We start from the raw sequence: 26,233 nt of genomic DNA, 5'->3' as shown, positions 1-26,233 counted from the left end.
TCTATTATTTCTGAAGGTGGTTTTTAATAATTCCCCATAGAAAAACAAAATTGCCAGTATGTTATATGAAGCATATATGATTAATCTCAATAGCTTGAATATCTATAATGTCAAACACACAGTTAACATTAGAAGTATTTTCATTTCTGTGCTGTATGTCACCAATTTTTTAGGCTTCCGTCTTTGACTTAGAAACTTTGTTTTAGCTTCTCTACATTCATCACATGCTGCATTTCTGCTAATGGCCATTTTCTCTGTTTTTTCCCCCTATCTTTTCACTGAGAATCCTGCACTTTAAATTCACCTGCAGATTCCCTCAGAATCAAGCCAAAAACAATAAAAAGGAGAGGCAACATATATTGTTTGCTGAGAACTTCCCTATTTAAAGACCTTCTAAGGATAAAAATTTATCTCTTTCCATTACAGGAATATATTTATACTTAGAACATTTTCATAAGAATTCTTAGTTTAGTTTCAAATTTTTTTTCATATTAACCCAGGTAATAAAACCACTTTCCTTACAATGAAAAAAAAAAGAATATATTGTTTGTTTGTATCCATCTACATTCTTCTCGTGAGACCTACTGGGATTTTAGACATGAGCATATGAGCTATTCTTAACTGTTATATGAATAATACTCCATTTGATACATATCTCATAATTGTATCATTATCTTTAAGGGAGTTTTATGTAAGATCCTTTTTTATGATATGCCTTCCTATTATAAAATATTGTATTATAAAAACTGAAGATCATCTTGTCTTTCCCATTCCTGGAAAACTCAATGGAAAGGTGTGTTATCTGTGATTTCAGTTGCCTACAATCAGCTTCAATCTGAAAATTCCAGAAATAAGCAATTCACAACTTTTTAACTACATACTATTCTGAGTAGTGTGATAAGAATATTATTTTGTCCAACCTACCATCCAAATCATCCCTTTGTTCAGTGAATCCACACTGTATACACTACTTGCCTATTAGTACTTAGTAGCCATTTTGGCTTTCAGATTCTTTATTGTGGTATCTCAGGTCTTCTTTCAATTAACCTTTATTTTGCTTGATAATGAGCCCAAAGTAAAAGAGTGATGAGGCTGCCACTTCAGATATGCCAAAGAGAAAACATAAAGTGTTTCCTTTAAGTAAAATGATAAAAGTTCTGAACTTAATTAGGAAAATGGAAAAAGTCATATGCTGACATTGCTAAGATCTATAATACATTAAAATATTTTGAGAGAAAGAAGAGAATATTCATACAAGTTTATTATGGAATATTTTTGCAATTGTTCTGTTTTATTATTGGTTATTCAACTCTTACTGTGTCTAGTTTATAAATTAAACTTTATAATAAATGTATATGTATAGGAAAAATAGAGTCCATACAGTATTCAGTATTATCCAGGGTTTTAGACATCCACTGGGGGATCCTGGAACATATCCCCAATAAGGGGGACTGGAATATCATAGAGTTGAGGGTTCTAGCAGGACCAGCATTCACATTTCTTAGCTTCTGACCAAGTAGTCATACTCTGTTCTCATCTGATTGACCTTTTCCAGGTATGATGCTATACACCTATAATTCCATCCTCTTGGGATTACAGTAGCTGAGGCAGGAGGATTGCAAGTTCAAAGCTAACCTCAGCAATTTAACAAGACCCTGTCTCTAAAACAACAACAACAGCAACAAAAAAAAAAAAAACAGGCTAATAGGGAGTGTAACTCGGAGGTTAAGTGCCCAATCAATGCCCAGTACCAAAAACAAAAAAAAAAAAACACCTTTTTTTTCCATGGTGCTAATAATTGTTACCTTCTTTTCCATGTATTTGTTAATACTTTATTTCATTAGAGTTATTTAAAATATATAGATTTCTGTTATAACCAGTGTTATACCTTATCAGCTCTTACCAACTCACAAAACCCAAACAAACTTTCATCATATTTATAGGCATATTGCAAGGTGATTGATATCACATTGATATCTCTTTTTAAAATATTCTTTAGATGTTGATGGGCCTTTATTTTATTCATTTACTTATATGTGGTGCTGAGAATTGAACCCAGTGCCTCACACATGCTAGGCAAGTGCTCTACCACAACCGCAGCCTCATATCACATTGATATCTTAAATAGAATATCATGAAAGTATTTAACACTGTGGAAATTAAAAAAAAAAACAAGCTACAAATTGGGGATTGGGGTTAGTTTGGTTTTGTTGTTGTTGTTGTTGTTGTTGTTGTTTCATTTTTGTTTTTAACCAGTTGTTAATCATTTACCAGCAAACCACTCATGAAATTACAGGTTACACAAAAGGTACTGGAGGTTTGATCCTTAATACCACATAAAAATAAACAAATAAAGGCATTCTGTCCATCTACAGCTACAAAACAAAACAAAATTTTTTTAAACTTATAGAAAGGGCTGGGGTAACACAAAGCTAGAATGCTAGGCAGGCATGCACAAGGACCTTGGTTTAATCTCCAGCACCGCAAAAAAAAAAAAAAAAAGCAAAGCAAAAGTTATAGAAGACCAAAAAATGTAAGTACTTATTCAAATCACAGTAGGTCAGTAGAAAAGCAGCAGTTGAACTTGGTTTTTGAAGAATGACAGTACCGAGTTAGATTTACTGTTTTTTTCTATGTAATTTTACCAGTGTCTATTGATAAGAAGCATGATGTCCTCTCTTCTGAGCCAGATTAAAATGTGGATTGGTGTTTGTCATATTTCTGTTTATAATTGGTGCGAGAACTCACTGTTTTAGGCTACAAATTATTTTTTGATTTTATAGTCTAAATTTAAATTTTTTAATGAGTTGGTTTGCACCTTGATTCTTATTTTTAATCTTAACTACATCACTCTCATCAGAATTTTGCACGTCACTTAATCATCACTGCTCTTCTATGAATAGGTTGAGAGCAAACCAAAATTTTAAAAGCTAATTCACATCATTTTAACAATAAATGGTAAAAAATAACTATAAAGAGTTCTATAGTTTTGAAGTGCTCTGCAAACTGCCATGATGAAATATCATCAAGTAGACTTGTCTCCTAGCCTGCTTCAAGGCCTTAAAATTTTTTTCACCAAAACCTCAGATCTAAGGTAGCAGTTTGGTCAGTTAATATTGAATCTTGTCCTTATAGTTTTTATTTATTACTTATCAGGTAATAATATGAGATTGCTAGTCTCATTTCCTAATGATATAGTAGAACATAAGTAAATATAAGTTGAATGTAATAAGAAAAAAAGGAATGTAAGATTTAGAATCAGTAGACCTAGATTTAAATCCTGTCTCTATTTGATTCTGTCATATGAAAAATATGATTAGCAATTTCTGCTTCTATATACATTGTGGGTCTAGGAAGGTTAAATTAGTGTGCTTATGAAGAGAAATTCATATTTCTCTTCAGACATCTTGCATACTAAAATGTCCAATAAGTGCCTAATATTGTTTCCAAAATATCTGTAAGTTTGAGAGCCACTGGTCTGATGTCAGTGTCACTGTTAAACTTAAGGAAAAAAACTATTGTAAGCATTTTGATACCATAGCTAGTTAATCATAGTTAATGCTTTTATTAATGAGTTCTCACATTTCTCCCCTCTTAACAAAGGTATTACTGTTAATTAAAATTAATGGTAACCACTATTTACATAATTTTCCTGTTTTGCTAAGGTGAATCTTAATAGTTTTTGCCAAGGTTGATATGTACCTACACCAGATTTAATTCTCATATTTAAAAGAAAAATTATTTTAAGCCTAGGTACACACCATTCTAATATCAGTAAATAGTAAACCTAAACCCATGTATGAGGCTTTTAGCTATGATATGACTAAACTGCAGCAAAACACAAAATTCCAAGTCTATACTCATAACTCCTTCCATTTTAATTTCTTTGCTTGAGGAGAGTTTGGGAATTCACACATTTATCAAATATTCCCAGAAATTCTAATTCACATGGCCTGGGTTTTATGAATTGAGAAGCCCAGCTTTTCTGTATATACCAAATCTAAGGATATATGGGATATAAAAACAAAAGAAACCATAAAATTACTTTTTTTTTTGAGAACTATTTATAAACATTTTAGAGACCAGCAGGCCTATGGAGATTAGAATAAGGTTATTGGAGTATATGATGGGCAATAACAATACATATTGCTTTATACAAGATTTAAAGATAGTCAAGAATGATTCATTTTTTGAAAAATTGAAAGAAGCAAGCATGACCCAGAGAAGAAGCCCCAAAATTCAGCAGAGCAGAGAGAAGACTGTACTGCAGCAAGGACAGACAGCACCATTGAGGACAGGAGGGCTCTTAAAATAAGAAAAAGAATTCATCACTGTGAAAGAAACAATGGCTTAACTATTTATTATTGTTACTTAGCTCTGACTGCTGCAATTGCTGGCAGAAATTTTGATAGATGACACCAGCTGACTTGGGGCCTGAGTAAGTAAGTTCAGGAAATTGAAGACTCAAAAAAAAAAAAGGTATATTACTTCCATTCAAAGAAAACCTGTATTCCAAACAGTATTCATTATTATGGATCAGAGAAGGAAAAAAAAACACACTTAATTGGCTGCCATTTTGTCTTTTCTGTTCACAAGTGACAAAAATTCAAGGAAATATAAATTAGTGACTATAAAATTATATCCATATACCACCTTGAAGCCATTTTTCTTCAACAAAATCCCCCAAGAATCATTAACTCTGCTATTAATGTACATAAATGCAGCTGACATACTGCAAAATTCAGGCTAATTTAATAATGCCTGATGGGCCTTACTTCATGTTAAGATGATGTAATAATATGTTGCTAAATGAGTCTCCTCATATTACCTTCACGTCAGTCTTATAACTGATGGGCCATTAAAAGGAAACTGGTGTAGCAGTGTTACCGGAAACATTGATAGATTATTCTGCAATTGAATTTTTTTTAATGGATTCAACACAGAACATAGAACCCATCATCTTTATTAAAAATAGGTATTTACTTTTAAAACTGCTATATAGTTAAGTGAAAAATCCTTTTGTCATTACAAACGTTTTCAAGTATTTTTTCAAGTAGTTTGAAAATTTTCTTAACCTAGAAGATGGCAGGGTCTGGTTTTTCTTCAGAAAGTTGAAAGTTTTATCGGAGTTAATACAGTATAACGTTGAGAAAATGATAAATTTAAAATGTAGCTAACTTTGTTATTTGAAAATTCACTCTTACGTATCATTTGCTTCTTTCTCTTTTCTTCCATTATCTTATAATGAGTCAGTAATACATCAGGAAAACAAAAATGATAAATATGTAAATACATAACAAAAAAAACTTCAAAATAAATAAAGGAACATTTGATAGAATTAAAGAAAGAAATAAATATTCATAATCATATTTGAAGATTTGAATACCTCTTTCACAGCAATTGACAGAATACTAGGCAAAAACCTTTGTAAAGACCTAGAATTAAGTAAACGATCAACAACCTTGACCAGTTGGCACTTATAGAACTCCACATTCAACAACTGAATAATATTTTTCTTTCAAGGGCACATGTTACATTCAACAGTTTTGACCCATATGGTGGTCCATAAAATTATTGTCAATAAGGTATCTAGAAAAATACCAAATATTTGAAAATTAAGCAACACGTATCTAAATAACCCATCATTTAAAACACACACACACACATACACAAAGGGCCAAACACAGTGGCATATGCCTGTAATCCCAGTGGCTCTGGAGGCTGAGGCAGGAGGATTGCAAGTTCCAAGCTAGCCTTAGCAACTTAACCCTGTATCAAAAATTTAAAGAGCTGGGGATGTGGCTCAGTGGTTAAGCTCCTCTAGGTTCAATCCCTGGTGCTCTCTTCCCCCACACACACACCCGAAAAAGAGAAATCACAAGGGAATTTAGAAAGCATTTCAAACTGAATGATAATGAAAATATGACCTAACAATTTTTTTTTAGTACAGCTGAAGTAGTGCCTAGAGGAAAAAGTATAACTTTAAATGCTTATTTAGAAAACTGAATGACCTCAGATTCTTCCTTAAGAAACTGGAAAAGCACAACGTAGTAGAAGGAAGTACTGAAATAAGAGCAGAAATCTTTTATTATTATTTTCTATTATTAATAGAAAAAAACAAAGGCCCAAACTGAGCCTAAAATTATTTATTTGAAAAAATGAAATTAATAAATCTTAGACCACTTAACAGAGAGGGAAAAGAGAATGCAAACAATATCTGGGGTAAAAGAATAGACTTGATGTATACAGTAAGAAGAGAATAAGGAAATATTAGTAACAATTCAGTAAATTTAACAAATTTCATGAAATAGACAAATTCCTTGAAAAAATATTTACTGAAAGAGACAAGATAAAATCTGAATAGATGAATCAGTATTAATGAAAATGAATTTCTCTCAAAAACCTTCCTAAAAAGAAAGCTTGCAGGTCACATAGTTTCACTGGTGAATTATTTCTTAAATTCTTAATGGAGAAAAAAGTAACAATACTACTACTGATCTTACATAAACTGTTTTAGAAAATAGAAGAGAGGAGGAAGAGCAGCTCAGCTTATTTTTTGAGGTGAACTATATACCCATATGGTTTGTTTCAGAAATGAAAGTTTGGTTTAATATTTGAAAATCAATCTATGGAGTTCATCCTAATTAACAGGTTCAAGGAGAAAATCAGTATGAATATTTCCATTGGTACGGAAAAATTATTTGACAAAGTTGAATACTCAGGATAAAAATCTTACAACAGAGTAAATAGAAGGCTGCTTCCACCATTTGATAAAAGACATGCATATAAAACCTATGGCTAATAGCATACTTATTAATGAAAGACTAAATGCTTTTCCCATAATACAAAATGAAAGCAATCATTCCAGTGTCCCCATCTTCAATTTATATCCTGGTTAGTGTAAGAGGTGAGAAGAAAATGACATAACAATTGAAAGGGAATAAGTTAAGCTTAATTTGCAGCTGATAATGTTTATGTGTATAGGAAGTCCTAAAGAATCATCAAGAAAATTTCTAGAGTTCACAAGTACTTTTTGGTCTACCACAAATACAAAATTGATTAAAAAATTATATGGGTGCAGTGTGTGTTCTTATAATTCCAGCTACCTAAGAGGCTGAGGCAGGAGGATTATGTGTTCAAGGCCAACCAGGGTGATAAAGTGAAATCTGTCTCAAAATATATATTGTGTTTCTATACATTGGCAATGAGTGAATAGCTAGAAAATGAGATTAACAAAACAATATTGTTTATGGTAGTATCAGTGGGCATCAGTAATCATGGATAATTTTAACAAAAGATTTTAGCCAAGCATAGTGGCGCATGCCTATGATCCTAGCAATTTGGAACACTGACGCAGGAGCATCACAAGTTCTAGGCCAGCATCAGCAACCTACCAAGGCCCTAAGCAACTTAATAAGACCCTATCTCAAAATGAAAAATAAAAAGGCCTGAGTATATAACTCAGTGGTAAAGCAGCCCTGAATTCAATTCCCCAGCACCCCTCTCCCAAATTTTAAGACTTCAACAATGAAAATATTAAGCACTCCTGTGATAAAATAAAGAAAATCTAAAACCATCACTTAAATCTAAATATTGACAAGATTATTTAAAAGTTCATTTTAAACAAAGGATTTTCCTCACCTGACTTCATGGTTTACCACAAAGTAGTATTAACCAAAACAAAGATGGTATGATATTTATATAAAGATTAATAAGCAGCCCAAGGAACAAACTCAGAAATCCAGAAAGGAACCCACATATATATGGCAGATAATGTTTGATAAGAGCACCACAGCAATTCAATGGTAAAAGAAAAATCTCTGTAACATATGGTACTGGAACATGTATAGGGGGAAAAAAGGGAAAATTATTTATTACCTTATACCACATAAAACATAAATTTGAAATGGATCATAAACTTACTTTGAATCCTAGAATAACAAAGCTACTGGGAGGGAACCAGATAAATATCTTCACCACCTTGGTTTAAACAAGTATTTCTTTTAAAAAACAGAAAGCATGAAACATGAAAGGAACATTGATGAATTTAACTTAATAAAAATTTAAAATTTGTACTTATGAAACACTGTGAAGAATATGAAGCGGGAGTGTGTGTGGTACTGCACATCTATAATATATAAACTTCTTGGGAGACTGAAACCAAGCTACCACTTGTGCCTAGGAGTTCAAGACCAACCTGGACAATATAGCCTGAACCTATATCTTTAAGTAAAGGAGAAAATGAAAATTCACCAACTAAGATACAATATTTGCAATCTTCTGTCTAACAGATCTTGTATGTAGAATATATGATGGTCCCTGACAACTCAATATAAAAAGATAAGCGACTCAATTTTTAAAAAAATAGGTAAAACACTTGAGCAGATATTTCACACACACACACACACACCAAAAAAAAAATATATACAAATGGCCAATCATCTTGTGAAAAAATGTTCTTCATTATTAGTTATCAGCACATATAAATTAAAACTATAATGGTATATCACTACACACCCACCAGAATAACTAAATTTTAAAAGACTAGAAACATCAAATGTTGGCAAAGATATGGATCAACCTGAATTATTCTTTTACATTTCTAGTGGGTCTGTAAAATGGCACAATGACTTTAGAGAACTGTTGACAGTTCTGCTTCATAACTTAGCAGTTTTGCTTCTGAGAAATGATAACAAGAGAACTGATAACATTTTGCACAAAAACTTTTATCAACAATGTTCATAGCAACTTTATGCATCTTATTTTAAAATTGGAAAGAAACCCAGGTGTTTATTAACAAAGTGGATAAATAATCTCTCATTTTCATAAAATGAATGCTATTCAACAACAACAACAACAACAGAAAAAGAATGATCTAATGATACATGGCAGCAACATAGGTGACTCTTATTAATGTGCCAAGATCTCAAAAATACATAGTGTAGAATTCCATTTAACTAACTTCTATAAAAGGTGAAGCTGTCTATGTTGATAAAAATCCAGTCAATGGTTACCTTTGGGAAGAAGATGTAATTGTGAAGGACCTAAAGAAGGATTTTGGAATAATGGGTGTGTTTTGTGTCTTAATATGTATTCTTCAAAACTGACTTGAGTAAATATATCTAAAATATGAATGTTGTATATATACACATCTTAGTTTTAAAAAATAAAATGAAAAACATGGCATTTACAAACTTGACATACTTAGAAATAAATTTTCACAAAAGATATGTGAAATCTTGATACTGGAAACTACTAACCAGGGCTTAGAAGAAATTTAAAGTCTCAGCAAATGCATAGGTATGTCATGTTCATGGATTCAAAGAGTATTCTTAAAATGTCAGTTCTTTCCAAAGTGATCTGAAGACGTAAATGCAACCCTAGTTATAATCCCAATAGGATTTTCTTTTCGTAGGAATTAAGCTTTTTCTAAAATTTCTTTGGATATACAAAGAACCTAGGATACCCAAATCAGCTAAAGAAGCAAAGAGCAAAGTAGGACTGGGAGCAGAGGCACATGCCTGTAATCCCAGCAGCTCAGGAGGCTGAGGCAGGAGGATAAAGAGTTCAAAACCAGCCTCAGCAATTTAGCAAGGCCCTGTGCAACTCAGTGAGACTCTATGTCTAAATAAAATACAACAGAGGACTGGGGATGTGGCTCAATGGTTGAGTGCTCCTGAGTTCAATCCTTCTAATAAAAACACCAAAGTGGGAGGGGGAAGATTACTATAAGATTTAGTAGAAAGCTATAGTAATTAAGCAATATGCTACTGAATTATCCAGACTAAGATATCCACTAAGATGTCAACAAAATAAAGCCCAGAAGTATACCAATTATTATGGGGTCTGTGTGATTTTTCAGTAGCATTGCCAAAGCAGAATAATGGGACAGAAAAGATTTTTTTGAAACAATGATGCAATAATAAACGAATGGGTACTCATATGGACAAATGTGAACACGAGGCCTTCTTTCATACTAATTGCTAACAATTATTGAAGATGGATCTAAAACCTAAATGTAAAAACTAAAACTACAGAGCTTTAAGAAGTAAATGTGGGCTGGGGCAGTAGCTTATTTGGTAGAGTCCTTGCCTAGCACGTGTGAGGCATTGGGTTCGATCCTCAGCACCACAAAAATAAAATAAAGGTATTGCATCCATCTACTAAAAAAAAAAAAAAAAAGAAAGAAAGAAAAAGAAGAAGAAACAAACGTAGCTGGGTGCTGTATCATATGCCTGTAATCCCAGTGGCTCCAGAGGCTGAGACAGGAGGATCATAAGCCTCAGCAACATAGTAAGACCCTGGGTAACTTAGTGAGACCCAGTTTCAAAAAAAGGGGGAGCAGGCTAGGGATGTGGCTCATTATTTGAGTGACCCTGGATTTAATCCCTGGTACAAAAAGTGTGTGTGTAGAGGGGAAGTAGTAGTAAAAGCCTCTGCTTATCAGAAGACATGGGTAAATAAATAAGACAAGCCATAATCTAAGAGGCAATATTTTCAAAATATATATTTAACAAAGGGGTGGTATCCAGGATATATAAAAACTAAGCTGGGTCATGGGGGCACATGCCTGTAATCCCAGCAATTAAGGAGGCTGAGGCAGGAAGATCGAAAGTTTGAGGCCAGCCACAGCAACTTAGGGAGGCCCTTTGCAACTTAGTGAGACACTATCTCAAAAAATAAAAAGGGGAGCTGGGATTGTGGTTTAGAGGCATAGCGTGCGCCTAGCATGTCTGAGGCACTGGGTTTGATCCTATGTACCACATAAAATGAAGATATGGTGTTCGCCTATAACTAAAAAACATTTTTTTAAAAAATAAAAAGAGTTCTGGATGTAGCCCAGTGGTAAATCACCCCAGGGTTCAATCCTAGTATCAAAAAACAAAAACTCTGCATGGTCACCCAAAGTAGTGGGATGTTTAAATGCAGTGGACTGACAAGTTTACAATACCTTTCTAGACTTGTATTCTGTGGTCATTTCAAGAATAGTATCATTTCTGATTGGCAGTGTGATTAAAAGCTGTTGTTTAAAAGATAGTTTTGGTGTGGCATCCTCTTTCTCTCTCCCTCTTTTCTCTCTCTCTCTTTCCCTCCCTCCCTCCCTCTCTCTCCCTCTCTCTCTCTCTCTCTCTCTCTCTCTCTCTTTCCCTCTTTCCCTCCCTCCCTCTCTCTCCCCCTCCCTCCCTCCCTCTCTCTCCCCCTCTCTCTCCCTCTCTCTTTCCCTCCCTCCCTCCCTCTCTCTCCCTCTCTCTTTCCCTCCCTCCCTCCCTCTCTCTCCCTCTCTCTCTCTTTCCCTCCCTCCCTCCCTCCCACTCTCTCTCTTTTCCCCTCTCCCTCCCTCCCCCTCCCCCTCCCTCCCCCCTCCCCCTCCCTCCCCCCCCTCTCTCTCATTAATATCAGTACTCTATAATTAACAGAATTGTAAAAGCTGTGATAGAATGACAGTCAGATGGCCTGCATAGGAGTACCATAGACCAGCGATCAGCCAAGTGCCTACCAGTCAAGTCTCCCAAACACATACCCTTCTAAGTGGGAATAGCCATATCCATTCATTTACATATTGGCTAGAGCTCCTTTCTTGTTAGTGTCAGAGTTACTTAGTTGCAGTACAGACAGTTTGGCCTGCAAAGCTCAAATATTGTCTATACCTGGTTCTTTTTTAAAAATATTTATTCTTAAGTTTTAGATAGACACCATATCTTCATTTTACATTTATGTGGCACTGAGGATCGAACCCAATGCCTCATGCGTGCTAGGCAAGCATTCTACCACTGAGCTACAACCCCAGCCCCTAATCTGGCTCTCTATAAAGAACCAGCCCTACTCAAGATAATGCATAATTTTCCATCAATGATTAATTTTTTTCCTACACAGGTATGTTTCTAGCAATTAATATAATCAGAGACTCTCATGTGACCAATCCTACAGTGCCCTGCTATATTCCTTAAGAGGATTAATTAGAGATAATTGTTTTTAAAAGCAAATGTTTGGATGTTTAGTAATGTAGACAAACGTAATAGTAGGTGCCTTTTGGACTGAATTTTTAGAAATAAAAAATTTAGAACTAGAAAATATTATATAGCTTTCTGAGCAAATATATTTCAAAACAGACATAAGTGAACAAAAACTCATTTAGAGAACTTGGCAAATTGTAAAGTAACTTGCAACTTAACCTGTAGTGAGCAGCTGAAGAATTTAGATGTGTTTAGTTTTAACAAGTTAGGACACTATTAATGAGAAATATTTTTAAAGCATAATTTGGCTTTTTCAGTAATTTTTAAGGTTTACATGTTATAGACAGTGATTAGAATGTTGCTATCAACTTAAGAGGAATGTTCTCATAGTGAAGGGGTTGAGAGGATGGAGTTTTCAACCTTAGTAGAAAGTTATTCTCTCACCATGCATTCAGTCAGAGGCTAGACATCCCCTTTACAGAGATTTTAATAATAAAGGGATTAAAGCACCTGTTGTTTGATTGGAGAACAAAAAAAAGACCTTAAAATGTTATGCAAATCTCTGAGCTCTCTAGTGACAAGTAAAAGGCTTTCCAAATGGTATTAATGATACATCTCAGGCTGGTCACTAGAAAATACTATTGACACTAAACTCTAATAATACCCAGCAGACTAAATGCCTAACAGACAGAAAATGGTTAAATTGATACAGTGATCTGGTTTGCAGGTCTATTGGGTAGGTTAATAATGATGATAATACATAATTAGCATATATCAGACACTTAATCTTACAAACATTATTTCATTTGGTCCCTGCAATACTCTATGAAAAGAAGTGGTGTTATTGTTGCTGCTGCTGCTGCTGCTATAGCTACTGTAGCTTCTATTATTATTATTATTGTTGTTATTATTATTATTATTCCTATCTGATAGCTAAGGAACCTGAAGGCTCAAGCAGCTATCTGATTTATCTAAGATTACGTAGCTGGTAAATGTCAAAAGGACAGGAAAATTGAAGTAGTGATGAGAGAATGATTGAAGTAATAGACTCTGTGGGTCTAGATTTGAAAAGAAGTAAATGAAGACATGATTAAACTTTGGGACTAGAATAAAGGTCAGGATATTTCATGTCATGAGGTGAAAGAACAAGTACAGTAAGTAATAATAGAGTGATGGCACTGAAAGAGTAGGAGGTTAGGTCAAACAGAATATTGGACCTGAAAATTTCAGAAGTCAAGTGGTTCCCAGTGCTGACAACATCCTCCTTTAGGGAACAGATTATTAGGCTGTGACTGGGGGATTGTTGGAGTCAGGAAGGTTGGGTCGATGTTGAAGCCATCCAAGAGGTGATTCTGTCTTGAGGAAGCATGTGAAAGAGCCATATACAGTCACTGGTGCACAGTAGCCATTCAGAAAATGTGTGAAGCAGAACCGTGTTATCTAATTGTCTGGGCTTTGTAAGTTTGTTGATATACAGGTAAAATTAATTTTGTGGGATGAAAATCAGTTAATGGGCAATTGTAATTTCGTGCTTCTGTTAAAAGCCAGAGAAAGTTGCATTTCTGTGAGGGTTATTTGGCAGGGAAAAAGAATTCACCCATTGTTTGTGTTCTCTCCATAAAAATTGATAATTATATTTTTGGTGATACTTAATGCTGTTTGGGAGCCTTGTTTCGGAAAGTAATTTATTCATTTGCAAAATTATGTTTAGGTAAAAGAGCCTATTAAATAATTGGTATAAATTAGATACCATCTCAAAACAAATAAAGAAGAATGAGTACATAGTGGATATTACATAGTGAGAGATTGTCTTCAGTTTTGAAGGGTATAATAATCTAGAAAATGGCAAAATAAGTGGAGCAGGAACATAAGAATGTTGACAAAACTGGATCATGGGTACCTTGTGCTGATTTTTACTTTTGTATATATATGAAATTTTCCAAAATTAATTCAGTATTTTGAAGAAGTCCGGTTGTAATGTATCAGTTCATAAAGTATCATCACATGCTTAATTTATGTCAAATGCTGTATTGGGTTGTGTGTTAACAGTTAGGTATACATATAGAGAATGGATTGGGAAGAAGGGTACTTATTTGCTGCATGTGAAGGCTAGTATTAAAGAGAAAGGGAGTAGCTTCAAGGTATTAGAACTCTTCTACAAGTGTTAGGACTACTGACATCCACAAAAGAAAAGAAAGATGACATTCTTTGTCTCTTAGAGTTCTAATATTAGTACCCTTGTAGGTATAGCTGGCTCCTTTGTATTCATTGAAGGCAAGTCTCAAAGGCATATTGATTGCACTGTAGGAAAACATTCACAAGGCCCTTTTTTTTTTTTTTTTAAAGAGAGTGAGAGAGGAGAGAGAGAGAGAGAGAGAATTTTTTTTTTTTAATATTTATTTTTCAGTTCTCGGCGGACACAACATCTTTGTTGGTATGTGGTGCTGAGGATCGAACCCGGGTCGCACGCATGCCAGGCGAGCGCGCTACCGCTTGAGCCACATCCCCAGCCCCACAAGTCCCTTTTTAATAGGAAGTTTTTAAATTCAGGCAGTCAGAAAAACTGCTCACTTTGGAGAAGAAATGGTTAAGAGTGTATTCACTACCAATGCCCTTAGAGTCTTCCACCAAGAAATCTATTATTGCATGTTCAGAAGATGACTCCTTTTGAAACCTACAGAACCCTAAAATAAAATAATTTATTGCATGTTTATGATTATTTAAATACCAAATACATTAAAATGGCTTTTACCTGGACTTCATATTTCTTTTATTTCCATGAAGTATTTCTGTCTTGATTTACATCCCATAGCTCTCTACCCTGATATCTTGTCATTGGCTGATACAGGATTTGGGAGGAAAGCTGAAAAAATTAGTGAAAAAGAAATATTAACATAGTAAAGTTTCCCTTTGCTACTGATAATTAAAGAGGAAAGAAACTACTGGATTATCATGTTTTAGTAACTTAGTAGTACATAGGTATTTTATTTTCTTTTTTAAGCCAGAAAGATTGGTGATTGCATAGGCAGGGTGCATGTGATGGATGACTGTCATTATCTTCTCAAACCTGCTTGACACTGTAAGTATAGACAGTGATGATTAAATTTTCAAGAAACTGTGTTGAGATTATAAGATTTGGGACTTGTTAAAGAATCGGCTTAACAGTTGGCTAGTAGTGGCTGGTATGTTTTTATTGACCCAGGATAGGATTAGAAGCATCTTAGGTTTTCTTTCACTTTGTTTCCCTGTACTGTCTCCCCAGCCCCCACCACTGAATTAATGTATTGTCCAAAGTGTTGGTAATGACTTGGAACTATTCAGGTTGCACAAAGCATTTAATGAAATCTTGTCTTAGACAAAACACTAGAGAGGATCATAATTAATGTCTCATTTTCTGCCAGTTGCTATTGATTACTCATTCAAGATCCTTTTGTTCTCAGAATGATAACAACTGTAGTTTGCATCACTATCTAATGAGATTCTCAGGATAGAATTCTTTAACAGCATGCTGATAATTTCTAACATATCCTTGAAATTTTAATGTAAATGAATTAGCATCATAATACAATTATTTCACAAATGTCAGTGTTTTCCAAATTTTAAATTTATTAGTCTTTTTTAATCATTTGTAGAAAATTAACAGAAGGCTGATATATTACTGAAGCTCAACGTGTATTGTTTGCCCTGAGTTCCTCTTACCCTCTGAGATTTTGATTTGATTAGGACTTGAGATGAGAGACTTTTTTGTCAGTCTTCAGTTCTCCTGTGACAATCTCTGAAACTTCAGATGGATTTACAGCTAAAGCATACTGTGATTTTTTTTTTTCAATTTAAAGAATTGCAAATAAACCCTGGGTCACTCCTGTAATTCCAGCTACTCAGATGAGGCAGGAGTTCAAAATCAGCATGGGTTACCGAGTGAGGCCCTATCTCAAAATAAAATGAAATTTAAAAGGGCTAGGTACACAGCTCAATGATAGATCAGCCCTGACTTTAATTCACACTACCAAAAAAAGAAAAATGCAAATTAAAAAAATTATAAAGCTACTATACTGACTTTTCTCCAAGAACAAATTTGTCTCTTTAAACAAAATAAAGCATGGTACTAGGACACATAGAAATTAAACAGTACCTATATTCTGTTTTATCACACTTATGTTTTATGCCTTTATTCCTTTAATTTTAGCACACTCCTTCCTCAGAAAGATGTCTGTTTTGAACATCTGCTTGCCTTTATGTATTGAAACTGCATACCATTTCAGGAGTATAAAAAAGGCATGAAATTAGGAAATTTTATAGACCGTACACACAGCCGAGGTTCTAGGAGTCCATAATAGATATTTAAATATTTTTGAGGTATGTGATATTAGAATTCTCAGTCCCATTATTCAAGAAAACAAATTAACGATACTTCAAATTTTTAATCATTAAGTGGTACTGATAATTTTTGACATAAGGTTAATTAGGCCATTATTTAATCTGGAGTTATGAATGGAATCAAAGTATATTTAGTATGTGTTTAAACTAATCCATTTAATGATAAAAAGCAGTTCTGAGAAAGCAAGCTTGTTTGTCAAGACTACAGACATTTTCCCCTTTAAGGATAAAGAACATGTAAATTATTATAATGTAATTCTGAACCCTTCTAGCTACTGAACAGTACCATTTATGTAGGATGTTATTTTGCCTTCTTATAAGATCACATTTAGAGTACCTTCCTATTCAATTAACAAGTTCATATTAATAAATGATATTGGCTAAATCTACTATTTTATTTAGTTCACATTTGAGAGCAAAATAGTTCTTACACATGAAGAGGGACAGAGAAAACTTGAAAAAATATGTATCGGGTTATTAAAATTTTTTATAAAGAAATGCATATTTTTGTTTACTGGCTAGATCCTTGTCATAATGATTTCAAAGTGTTACTGTAGGTTATACTGCACTTATATGGCTAAATTATATTTTAGGCTATATTAGACTGCATTTCAGGGTTAAGTATGTTTTTCAGAGATGAGGTTCTAGATGACTATTAAAAATTTATTTTCTAACACTGTGTTAAGAAATGAGTGCCATGTCATTTCAGAACACTAGCTCTACCTTGAATAAGATGCTTTCTCAGAATAAACTGATTTGCCTAGTCCTGTATCCTCTGGGATATTTGTATTCTTTCTGCCTAAGATACCTCTAGGACAAGATCAGTGGTAATCAATAGTGCTTCTCATTTGTTTTAGGCAGACAGAAAAATCAATATAAGCTGATATCTAATTTTAGTGTAGGAAAATAAAAATATAATAATTTGTTATTTATACTTTGGATTTCCTAAATGTTTAAAGAATCAAAGTAAGAAAAAGTATGTCATTTTTTTACTGATAGAATATAAAAGTGTAAGGCTTTTATAATTTAGCCCTTGATTTTTTAGCCATATTTTTTATTGGCTTATTAGATGATATTTCATAGATTGTCAAGTCCTTATAGAGAAAACCATGTTCTAAACTTCCTTTTTATTTCTTATAGTGCTCAATTGTTCATTTTAGTGAACAGGATAAAATATGATATTATGTTCTTAAAAAGAAACAATTTCTACATATTCTTTGCCTAATCAAATGGATCATGATATAGTTTAAACAGAGGGCATTAGTTAATGTTATGGTTAAAACAGCTGAGTGAAATACAGCCTCTATATGCATTTTGGCATTAATATTCATGATGGAACAAGAAGACAGAACATTTCTTGTCCATATGTGTCTCTAATGAAGAGAAAAGTTTATTAACACTAAACTTAGTTATAAGTAGGTATTTTTCCCCTAAGAAGTTTATTTTCCTTTTTCTTCCTATACTATACTCATGTATGCAAAGTATAAATAACATTTTGTATTCTGTAAGTAACTTAGCTTTAGAATTGTAACCCATAAATTAATTTATAAATCACTTAAATTTTTTTCAAGTTAACAATCTTATAAATGTAATTAGCTTCCTGGACTGCTATAGGAATCTTGATGTGGTGAGGAAAAGACTTTCTAAAACAGACATGGGTGTGACTGCTATAAACATTTACCATGATGGTACATTTGAAAATGCACTAGTGAATTCTCAGTATTTTTCTTTTCTCCTAAATTTTTATTTTGAAAAATTACCAACAGAAAAGGTATAACACAAAAGGAGGATGAAGACTACCATGAACATCCGTGAACTCTTAATCAAGATTCATCAGTTAGCATTTCACCACATTTATGTACTCGGGTTCCTTTTTTTCACCCTATGTGTGTATGTTTGTATGCTGTGACTTTATACTCAGAAATGTGCATTCACACTTCCACTGAGTGATTTAAGTTGACATTTTTCTGTACTTGATCTCAATTGATATAGTTTGAATCTGTCACATACTTCTTTGCATTTAACCTCTAATTGTCAATCCTGTCTAAGGGTCTGTCACTATTGCCTGTGTTCTGCCTAATTCCAACATCCTATCTTAATCATAGTCATTGGAAGTTGTAAACCAACAACGTTGGATTTAGGGTAGAAAAGGTCTCCTGAAACCTTAGGTCACATACTTAGCACAAAAGATTTGTCCCTAAGAAATGGAAAATAAAAATATCTTTATTCTTGTGATATTTAGAATGTGGTGATTTGTAAGAAAAATTTAAAACATGAAACTGAATTTTCATATTAACTAAGCCAATAACCATTCTATACACTTGTATTTTAAAACAATTCTGTGAACTATTTGTAATATATACATTTAAAGAGGCTCATTGATGTTACATCATTTGTCCAGGATCACTATATCACCAGTCATGATTTGAACACAGAGGAGCTGACTCAAATACCCACACCATTTCCAGGACATCAGTATTTTTGTTTAGTCTTACTTTCTTTTCCTCCCACTCCCCCCCTTCTCCTCCCCCATCCCAAGGCACATCCCCATTCCTTTTTATTTTACTTTTTTTTTTTTTTTTGAGATAATATGGTCTCATTAAGTTAGTTAGGGCCTCAATAAATTGTTAAGGTGACTTTGAACTTGTAATCCTTCTGCCCTAGTCTCCCAAGTCACTGGAATGACAGGCATGTGCCACTACAACCAGCAATGTTTAGTCCTATTTTTAGATATAAAAATGACACATTCCTATTCAATATTTAGGTTATTCCATTCCTCGTTACTATAACAATTACTTGACATCTTTAAGAAATAACTCACTGGCTACATTTTATTAATTCTGAAATTTTATCTGTCTTTCCTTATTACCTAGGCAGATAAGACTTTCTCTTCACTATCCTCTAAACGCAGTCTTTTGTCGCACTATTGAAGCGTTAGAGGTTGAAAAATATTTCACAAAAAGGGCTAAATAGTAAATATTTCAGGCTTTGCAAACAATATGATCTCTGTTGCAACACTAAACTCTTCCATTATAGCATGAAATAGACACAGTCAATACATAAATGAATGTCAAGGATTTTTTAGGAGGGGGAAGCTAATATAAATCATTACCTTATATATTTGTAAGAATTTGTAGAAAATGTTGTAAGGAGCATAAGAAACATATAAGTGTCCTCCTCTCTTATATCTGTTTATGTGTGTACAATGACCAGCTTTGTTTTACTTCCACGTGAGAAAATGCAGATGAAGTAGTAAATACCACAGTTACTTCAAAACATTGTCAGTGAAAGTTAATTTGGCGCTGAGCAGGGAACATCCTTTTGAAAGACCAGTGATGTTTAAAGGAAAGCTTCAAGGTACATGACCCCTGCCCTGATGCATGTGGTAATAATATTTTTCATCTACCATACTATGAACTATATTCTCATCTTGCTATTTAAGGAATGTTGTATGTGCCTTGCACAGCAAAATAAAACAAAAATGCAAAACAGATGTGGCAGTGAAAATTTCAGTAAAATTGTATACTAAAGAATTCCCTGCTCATACCACTTATATAGTTGGGAGGTCCATAGCTCATAGTTTGTTATATAGTGTTTTCATGTATATATTATATTGTCTAGTGATTGAAAAACTCTTTTTTATTTTTGTTTTGTAATGGAATGTATCAGCTCTATCCAAAGAAGAATATACCTTTTGAGGAATATGAAAAAACCATATTCTTAATTATTTCTGAAAGATGTCATGACCATCTTTCAGAAATAATTAAGAATATCAATTACTATGTACTAGGTTTAGTACTTTATTTGCTTCATATGTGCTTTAGTATTGTTGAATAAGTTTTAAAGAAACTGAAACATCAAGGGGCTGGGGTTGTGGCTCTGCGGTAGAACACTTGCCTAGCACATGCAAGGCCTTGGGTTCGATCCTCAACACCACATAAAAATAAATAAGTAAATAAAATAAAGGTATTGTGTCCAACTACAACTAAAAAATAAATAAAATTTTTCAAAAAATAAACTGAAACATCAAATGAAAACAAAAAGACAACATAGCAGAACTTATGAGCTGCAACAAAGTTATGATCAGAGGGAAATTTATTGTTGTAAATTCCTGCATGTAAAAAACAAAAAACAAAGCAAGCCTGCAAGAGCAGTGGTGGCCGGCGTCTCAGCCTCCTGAGCAGTCTGAGCTACTCAGGGGCCTGAGGCAGGAGGATCATTTGAGCCCAGGTGTTTAAGGCCAGCCTGGGCAACACAGTGAGATCCCATTAAAAAGAAAGAAAAGCAGCACGCTTTCAAATCAGTATCCTGACTTTATAGCTTAAGAAAGAAAGAAAAAAAGAACAAAGAAAAAATAAAATTAGAATGGAAATAAACAAAATAGGAAATAGAAAACAGAGAATCATCAAAATCAAAAGGTGACTAAGAAAAAAGAAGAGTCAGATTACTAAAATTGCAAATGAAAATGGTTGATAATACTACTAACTTTACATAAATAAAAAGGATTACAAGCAAATATCATCAGCAATTGTATGCCAACAAATACAGGACCTAAATAGAATGGATAAATCCCTAGAAGCACATATACTATCAAGAATCACTCAAGGACTAGAGTTGTACCTCAGTGGTAGAGTACTTGCCTAGCATGTGTGAGGCACTGGGTTTGGTTCTCAGTACCACATAAAAATAAAGGCATTCTGTCCATCTACAACTAAAAAAAATTTAAAAAGAATAACTCAAAAAATAAAAAGTCTGAACAGAGCAAAAACAAATAGAGATAAAATAGGTAATAAAAATCCTCCCAGTTAAGGAAAGTCCAGAGCCAGAATGATTTACTTAGTGAATCCTACCAGTAACTTATTTTTAAAAATTTTTCTACCAGTAATTTAAAGAACAAATAACCATATTCCTTTTCAAGTACTTTGTAATTTATTCTCTGAGAGCAGTATTATATTGATAACAAAGCCAGATAATGATACCATAGGTAAAGGGAAATTGTAGACCATTATATCCTTTTTTAATATTAATGTAAAAATCGTCTATAAAATACCAGCAAACAGAAAACAGCAGCATATTAAAAGGATTCTATGCCACAAACAAGGGAGTTAACTTTCATGGTAAAATTGCATTGAACAAGCTAAGAATAGGAGGGAACTTCCTCAACTTAAGAAAAGTCATTTCTGAAAACTACAGCTAATCTCAGACACAATGAACAGTGTGAAAACTTTTCCCCTAGACAAGGTTGTCTGCTTTCACCACTTTTATTCAATATTGTATTATAAGTTCTAACCAGAATACATAGGCAAGAAAGAGGAAAGACAGCTGATTGTAAAAGATAAAAAAAAAAAACTATCCTTATTTGCAAATGATATGATTCTATTTGGAGAAATTCCTGAGAAATACAATAAGGCAATTGTAGTTAATAAATGAATTTAGCAGAGTTTCTGGATATAAGATCATAAAAAATAATTGTATCTTTATAAACTGATAATAAACAAACCAAAAGTAAAATCAAGAAAATATCCCTATTTACCCTAGCATTCAAATGAATGAAATATTTAGGAATTAATTTAAGCATGAGGTAAACAATCTGAATACTGGAAACTACAAAGCATTGCCAAAAGAAATTAAAGAACACCACAATAAATGGGAGCTCATTAGTTATTAATTGACTGACAGTTTAATATTATAAAATGGGCTGGGCCTGGTGGTATACACCTGTAATCTTAACCCCTTGGGTCACTACGGCAGAAGGATCACAAATTAAAGGCCAGCCACGGCAATTTAGTGAGACTTTGTCTCATAAAGGGTTGGGAATATAGGTCAGTGGTAGAGTTCCCCAGTATTCAGTCCCTAATACTGTATATGTGTATTAAAATGCCAATATTTCCCAAAGAAATCTGCTGATTCAGTGCAATTCCTGTTAGAATTCCAATGGCTTCTTTTTTCAGAAATGAAATAGCTGATACTCAATTTTATATGGAATTTCAAGAGATCCCAAATAGCAAAACAACATTGGAAAAGAAGAACAATGTTGGAGTAATCTCCCTTTTCAATTTCAAAACTTACTTACAAAGCTACCTAAGTCAAACAGTATGGCACTAGCATAAAACAGACATGTCAACCAATAGGGTAGAACTGAGATTTTAGAAATAAGCCCAAATGTCTATAGCCAACTAATTTTCAAAAGGGATGTCAACACTACTGAATAGGGAAATAGTATTCTCAACAAATGGTACTGGACAACTAGCTATCCACCTGTAAAAAAAAATGCAGTTAGACTTTTGCTCACAACCTATGCAAAAGTTAGATCATATCAAAGACCTAAATATAAGAGTTAAAAACCATAAAACTCTAGAGAAGATATAGGATTGGGCTGGGATTGTGGCTCAGGATATAGGGTTATATTTTCATGATCTTAGATATGACAGTGGATTCTTAAAAAGGACATCACAAGAATCAGAAACATGAAAAATTAGTTATCAAAAATGAAAACTTTATCAAAAAGGACGTTTTCAAAAAAAAGGAAATTTGCAGAATGAGAGAAAATATATGCAAATTATATATGATAATGATCTGGCATCTAGAACAAATAAAGAACGCCTTTTTTTGAGAGAGAGAGAGAGAATTGTAAGTTTTCAGCAGACACATCTTTGTATGTGGTGCTGAGGATCAAACCCCGGCCACACGCATGCCAGGCAAGCACGCTACCGCTTGAGCCATATCCCCAGTCCCTAGAACAAATAAAGAACTCTTAAAATTCAACTACCAAAAGACAATGTACCAATGCCCTTCTACCTAATGGGCAAGGTTTTTAAAAGACATTTTTTTCAAAGAAGATATTCATATGGCCATTAAGCATATGAAAAAAATGTTCACTATTGTTCATCATTAGGGTCATATGTATCAAACCCACATTAAGATAATTCAACTCCATGCTGTTTTTATTATTGTAGCTCTGTAGTATAGTTTAATCTCTGGCATTGAGATGCCTCCTGTTTCACCTTTTTTGCTAAGGATTGCTTTGGCTATTTTAGGTCTCTTATTTTTCCAAATGAAATTTCACAATTGCTTTTTTCTTGTTCTTTGAAGAATGTCCTGGGATTTTAATAGGAATTGCATTAAATCTGTATAATGCTTTTGGTAGTGTGACCATTTTGACAATATTGATTCTGCCTATCCAGGAGCATGGGAGGTCTTTCCTAAAGTACAAGAAGTAAAATCCAGAGTCAATAAATGGGATAGATTCAGACTAAAAAGCTTCTTCTCCACAAAAGAAATAATCAATAACATGAAGAGATAGCCTTCAGAATGGAAGAAAATCTTTATCTTCATGCACCTCAGATACAGGATTAATCCCCAGGATGTATAAAGAATTCAGAAAACTTAAGACCAAAAACAAATAACCCAGTGAACTGGTTAAGGAACTGAACAGACACTTCACAAAAAAAGAAATACAATTGATCAACAAATATATGAGAAAATTCTGTTCAACATCTCTAGCAATTAGAGAAGTACAAATCAAAACAAAGATTTAACCTCACTCCACCCAGAATGGCAATCATCAAAAATACAGGCAACAATAAGTGTTGGTGGAGATGTGGGGGATAAGGTACACTCATACATTGCTGGTGGGACTACAAATTGGTGCAGCCACTCTGAGAAGCAGTATGGAGATTCTTCAGAAAACCTGGAATCAAACCACCATTTGACCCAGCTCTGTCACTTCTTGCTTTATACCCAAAGGACTTAAAATCCGCATACTAGGGCTGGGATTGTGACTCAGAGGTAGAGCGCTTGCCTAGCATGCATGAGGCACTGGGTTCGATCCTCAGCACCACATAAACAAACAAAATAAAGATATTGTGTCCACCTAAAACTAAAAAATAAACATAAAAAAATCTGCATACTACAGTGACACAGCCACATTAATGTTTATAGCAGCTCAATTCACAATAGCTAAACTATGGAACCAACCTGTGTGCCCTTCAATAGGTGAATGGATAAAGAAAATGTGTGTGTGTGTGTGTTTGTGTGTACACACAAACACGATGGAATATTACTCAGCATTAAAGAATTTTATGAAATTATGGCATTTGCCAATAAATGGATAGAGTTGGAGAATATCATGCTAAGTGAAATAAGCCAAACCCGAAAACCAAATGTGGAATGTTCTCTCTGATATGCAGATGCTAATTCACAAGGGGTTGGGGAGTGCTAGGGAAGAATAGAGCTACTTTAGGTAGAGAGGAGTGAAAGGACTTGAGGGGGTAAACAGATAGGAAGGATAGTAGAATAAAACAGAAATTATTACCTTATATACATATATGACTGCATGTCCAATGTGATTCTACAGCATGTACAATCAGAAAAATGAGAAAATATATCCTATTTATGTATGACATGTCAAAGTGCATAAATGCATTCTAGTATTGATCTAATTAGAACAAATAAAAATTATATAAAAATACAAATAAATTTTAAAAATAATCTGACATTTATAAATGACTATATTAAGAAAACAAGCAGGCAGGACATAATGCCACACTCAGGATACTGAGGCAGGAGGATCGCAGGTTTGAGGCCAACCTCAGCAACTTAGCCAGACCCTAAGCAATTTAGCAAGAACCATCAGAAAAATTATAAAGGGCTGGGAATGTAGTTCCGTGGTAAAGTGCTCCTGGGTTCAATCCCCAGTACCCAAAAAGAAGCAAGCAAGCAAACAAAGTAACAAGCACTGGCAAGGGATGTAGGAGAAATTGGAACCTTGTATGTACCTGGTAGGAATTAAATGCTCCAACCACTGTGGAAAACAGACTGGGAGTTTCTTAAAAAGTTAAACCCAGCTGTGCCACACCCAGGTATATACCTATAAGTATTGAAGACAGATTCTCAAGTAACTTGTACATAAATATTCATAGCAGTGCTATTCTCAGACCAAAACAGGAAACCAATTCAAAGTATTCATCAGTTGATGAATGGATAAGCAAAGTGTGACTTAGCCATATGATGAAGTATTATTCAGTCTTACAAAGGAATGGAATAGTAATATATGGTACAAGGTGAATGAACTTCAAAAACATACTAAGTGAAATAAGCCAAACACAAAAGGTTACATAACATTACTGCATTTATATGAAATATTCAGAATAGGTAAACCCAAAGAAACAGAAAGCTGGTTGGTGGTTGCCAGTGCCTAGGGAAGATAGAATAGGGAGGGAGTAACTGCTTAACAAATATGGCAAGGGAGGGTGGTGGGGATCGGGGAGGTAGTCGTGACTGCTTAATGGATATGGGGCTTCTTTTGGGGGTAACAAAAGTGTTCTGGAACTAGATGCAAAGAGTATGGTGATAGTAGTCAGGCTGTTAAATATATGGTGTGAGGGTAGTGTATGTGCTAGAAGAATCATATCTCTACTTGAGAGGGCCCTCTTAAGTATATTTAGCACACTTTCCCTTTGAGGTCTTCTCTTTCTCTGCTGTCTTTTTAGTTTGTGTGATCCCTTTTCATCTCTATTACCAGAAATCTCCAGAGCCAAATTCCGCCAAACTAAACTCAGTTGCCTTCCAGCAGGGTCTCTGGGTTAGTATTTCATGGCTGCCAAATCTGAATTTCATGAGGTCACATAGCATATATCAGAGTTCTCTCATCTCCCTTGTCATCTTGATGGATTTCTTTTATCACACTTTAGATGTGTTGACATTAGAAAAGTTAGCAAATTCATAGATTGACAGACTTGGAATCTGAGAAAGATAGAAATGGATGATTATCGTAGACCAAATAGTACTGTGGCCCTCAACATAGTACAAGATGAATTTTATCAGAGATCAATGGTGAGTCTTGTACTCAAGACCAAAATGCATAAACTGACCAAGTACAATATGGAGGGGCAAAAGAGCAG

General features: G+C 34.0%; 1 protein-coding gene across 14 annotated transcripts in view; it reads left to right on the top strand.

The window, feature by feature from the left end:
• Tcf12 (transcription factor 12) overlaps positions 1-26,233 on the top strand; it is a 354,335-nt gene that overhangs the window by 235,608 nt on the left and 92,494 nt on the right. The window lies entirely within an intron of this gene.

This window comes from Ictidomys tridecemlineatus, chromosome 5 (assembly GCF_052094955.1).
Source record: "Ictidomys tridecemlineatus isolate mIctTri1 chromosome 5, mIctTri1.hap1, whole genome shotgun sequence".
Taxonomy (NCBI): Eukaryota; Metazoa; Chordata; class Mammalia; order Rodentia; family Sciuridae; genus Ictidomys; species Ictidomys tridecemlineatus.
Note: the sequence above shows the minus strand (reverse complement) of the source record. Positions and strands in the feature narration are given on the sequence as shown.